The sequence below is a fragment of the Poeciliopsis prolifica genome, unplaced genomic scaffold, assembly GCF_027474105.1.
Source record: "Poeciliopsis prolifica strain line A6 unplaced genomic scaffold, Auburn_PproV2 SCAFFOLD129, whole genome shotgun sequence".
Taxonomy (NCBI): domain Eukaryota; kingdom Metazoa; phylum Chordata; class Actinopteri; order Cyprinodontiformes; family Poeciliidae; genus Poeciliopsis; species Poeciliopsis prolifica.
The window spans coordinates 149122-152500 of NW_026562504.1; the positions used below are offsets into that span (position 1 = coordinate 149122).

Genomic DNA, 3379 nt, shown 5'->3' on the forward strand with positions numbered 1-3379 from the left:
ATCGGTTTTACATTTGTTAAACCGATGTAGCACTCTCAAAAATTAATCTTGTGTTTCTTGGAAAACGTAAAATGACCCGCGGATGGATATGCGGTTTCAAAATCAAGCCTGTTCTCTTCATCAGTCCGTTGGCGCGGAGTCTGCCTGTTGGCTGATCTACGAAAGAATCTGTAAGTACATTCTTCTGTTTTACCTAGTACCAAATTTTAGGGAGAGATTTTAAATCGCTTGTTAAAAAAATTGTTGCTCGTAACAAATCGGACGACAGTATCCCAAAAGAGACTTAATTGTTATTGTTATTTTTGCTTTTCTTTAGGGTGATACTTTTTCTGATATTGCTAAACACACAGCTACACACAATAAGCAGATTTTAGTGCAGACCGATTTCAAACGCAGCGTTGTGGGCCAAACCATTTTCAAATACCGCCGCCATTCTATTTGTTGAGCTGCCATTGGTTCATTTGAGCGCCAACGAGGCAGAATGAAATCGGTTCACTGAATCTATTTGCTAGCAGAGGTTGTTACAAAGTGTCTGGACACAATAAAACCATTTGTATGATTTAAAAAGAGTAACTATTGTGCTTTCATTCTATGTACTTGGGCTTTTAATAATCTTTCTCACAGTCACATCAGCATGCATGGGTGGGTCTCATGTATGGATTCAGGCTGGTTTGGCTGGGACCCATGCAAGATTATTATTGTCGTTTTTTTCAATAAAACTGCATTGAATCGTTTAGCTTTGGGCTATATAGGTAATGATAAGAGGGCATGGGTTTTATCTGGGCCAAACTGCGTGAGGCTCAAAAGGTTAACCGAAATGGGACTCATATTGTTGGCTCAATTGGGTTAAATGTATGGGCCCAATTCAGCATTAACGTGGGCTAACCGGGCATGGGACAGAAATGGGAACACTATATGGGGCCCATGTGGTTTCAGTATATTGGGCCTAAAAGGTTTTTTGTAAATAGGATGAAGGCATTGTAGTTCATATTTTTAAATTCTTTTTTTAATTGTTGTGTGACACTTTAAAGCGTTTTGTTATGTCATAGTTTATTTCAATCTGCCGCTATTGTGTTGGTCTAGAGTAGTCATCAGTGTCAGGGTTCCTGTGTGTGTATGTGAGTGTCGCATCTTATTTCAGCGAGGATCTTTGTGAGGAGCCCGTGGAGCTTGGCACAGGTGGAGGAGCAGCAGAATCTTCAGTCTACGCTAGATTGACTGAAGATTCTACTGGTGTATGCTAGATGGTTGCATACACCGGTAGTCACTCTGGCCTCTCCTGTTGTGAACAGTTTTCTGAGAACGTTTCTGTGTCTACTAGAAGTCACCTGGTCTCTGTGTTTGTTCGATCCTAGGGGTTTTGTCGCCTCATTCGAGAACTCACCAGTGAATACCTGCCTGCTCGCTCCGCCGATTCCACTGCCTCCACTCCACCCTTCGAGCTTCCAGCTCTCTTCCATTCCCACCTCGCATTTACCTTCGGAACCGCTGCACACCCTCTCTCAGGAACCTGGCATCTCACACCCACGCCTCGAAAGACCCGCACCGAAGTAAGCCTGTTCCTGTTTCCCCTCTGATCACTCATTCTAAGCCCGTCATAACTAAGTTCTCGTTTCAGGCCAACCTGGTCGAGTGGTCCTCACCCTTCCGCTGATGTCCGGGAAATAGATTTTATTTTGTCCTGTTGTAAATAAATCACTCACTCATCCCTATCCAACGTGTGGTTACTGCATGTGGGTCCGTAAATTGAAACCCATCATGTCAATCAGTGGCCAAGCCTGAAACAAATATTGAAAGATGAAGAAATTCTTTTTGATATTTTTGCAATATTTAGCTAGCAGTTATGTGAAATGTACTTATATTTAATTGTAGCTCTAATTTTTTTATATGTGCAATGTTTTAGGCTTTATTAGTTACATTTATAGTGATTTTCTAAACTTCTCTTAAGAGTAATACTACTGTCTTAGTCCTGTCACGTTAACAAAGAAATTAGGATAATTGCAAAACTGTTCAGTGTTTACAATATAAGGCTTCAGTAGTTAATCTATACAAAGGCTGTTTTGCCTTAATTTTTTTATTTTTTTGAAAAGTCTAAATGTTATATTGCACTAATAAAATATATTTTTGCAGGCTTCAAGAGGATCAGCGTGTGAAGATCACTTTATAATGATTTGAAAAAGGTAGATTAATATGTTAGTGAAATTAAGCACATAAGAGTGATATAATAAACTGATGAACAAAAACAAAATGTTGTCCTGTTATTGTCATTGTACTTAAGGTTGCCATGGCTGCAGAAATTGGAGGAGCATCCTTAGATGACACAATACAACCAGCTGTGCGATTCCTCATGTCCCATGAACTGGAAGTCCAGTTCAACCTTTTTGGCCAACATTGGAAACAAGCTCTTGGACCTGCGTCTCTTTGATGGTAAATATCAGTTTTTATTGTCAGAGTAACTTTTTTTTTTCACTTTTCTTTCTTAAACATATGTTAATTTATTTTGGTTGTTTGTTATTTTTAGTAATGTTTTTAGGTTAAAAATTGAGTCTTCAATTTTTGGTTTTATTTGAACAGTATTCTTTCACTGTTGTTAAGAACTTAAAAATTTGAAGGTAATATTGTTTGCATTTCAAACAATATTAAAATAACCACAAAACCACGATAGAACCTAGTAGTTGATTTATATAGATGGATATATTTTAAATTTACAGTAAGAATATAGTTTCTGTACATAATAATGATGACTCAAGAGTCCTTTTGATTATGGCATATCTCTGCAAGCATTTTTGCCCCATGAAGGGGGAGATGCAAATCTCATGAATGTTACATTGTGCTAAAATGAAACACTAATACAATTTCTACCTTTGCTTGTTATTTCAGGGGACTTAAAAGAAATTATCCATCTACAGAATCACACAAGCATACAGCAAAGACTCTCGAAGTGGTTTACTGGAGCCCGAGTGGAAGTGGAAATAGACTAGAGAGACGGCCAGTTCAAACTCAGGTTGGGGAGGTCTTTCAAGATGGACAGTTTCAGTAAAGTATGAGAGATTTCAAATTTAAGCATGCATATGGCATGTAGGTTATTTTTAAAAATGTTTAACAAAAATGTATTGTGAAAGATCTATATAGGTGTGTATATTCACATTGTGTGTATCAATGTGAATATACGTGTATAAAGTTATATAGATAGTATTTAGATGTATACATTTATAGACCTGTAGGAAAATATGTAGGTGTCTTTATGTGTGTGCATCTATAGATATATATTTATAGATCTGTTTATAAGTTTGTTATAGTAAACTAGCTTCTGTTATTTTCAAAGATGTCGTGAATAATTGCAGATTTTTTTTGTGGCACCATTCCCTGAGTATTAATG

The 3379-nt window shown here is 37.3% G+C and overlaps 1 long non-coding RNA gene across 1 annotated transcript; it reads left to right on the forward strand.

Annotated features, from left to right (window-relative positions):
- Positions 1 to 802: 802 nt before the first annotated feature.
- On the forward strand, positions 803 to 2977 carry LOC129355308 (uncharacterized). The gene is made up of 4 exons (XR_008605252.1): positions 803 to 1550; positions 2131 to 2180; positions 2279 to 2427; positions 2881 to 2977. It is a non-coding gene; the product is annotated as an uncharacterized LOC129355308 (long non-coding RNA).
- The last annotated feature ends 402 nt before the right edge of the window (positions 2978 to 3379 follow it).